The sequence below is a fragment of the Elephantulus edwardii genome, unplaced genomic scaffold (genome assembly GCF_000299155.1).
Source record: "Elephantulus edwardii isolate Elephantulus edwardi_28Jun2011 unplaced genomic scaffold, EleEdw1.0 scaffold00139, whole genome shotgun sequence".
NCBI lineage: Eukaryota > Metazoa > Chordata > Mammalia > Macroscelidea > Macroscelididae > Elephantulus > Elephantulus edwardii.
The window spans coordinates 3792457-3793060 of NW_006399889.1; positions in this window are offsets into that span (position 1 = coordinate 3792457).

A 604-nucleotide genomic window follows, 5' to 3' on the forward strand; every position below is an offset into this window, starting at 1 on the left:
TTCACGGTGTACTAGATATTCTTAACCAAGATCATATCATTCAAATGCATCAATTCATCTTTGGTCTCCCTTATTCATTGTCCAACTTCCCCATGTGTCTATGGCAATTGTTTATGGCAAAAAATACCGTGACTGAGGTCAAGTGCACCTGGAGAAGATGGACTAAATCTAGCTAACAGCACACACTTTGGCATCAGGCAGATTATAGTTTGGTTTGTGGCCATGTAACTTTGGAGGTGATTTAATCTCTGAAACTTTGTGAATAATAAAAGAGGTCTTATTTGGCTGTGAATAGATTAAAAAAATGAGGAAAATACTTCATACTAATCTTGTGTGCAATGAGTACTCAACACCACAACCACCATTATTATTCTCACAGTCTTCAGTCTTTAAAAAAATGGTACTTTATTATGTTTTAGGTAAAAGTTTACATATCAGTTTAGGTTCCCGTTCAATATTCTATGTGTTAATGTTTTATCATTACTATTAAGAGACACTGGACACAGGGGAAAAAAAATCTCTCTGACAAGCTGTCAAGTCATGGTTCAGACAATGGGACATTAATTCTGAAGGCATTTGGTAGAAGTGAAGTGGTATCCTGCTG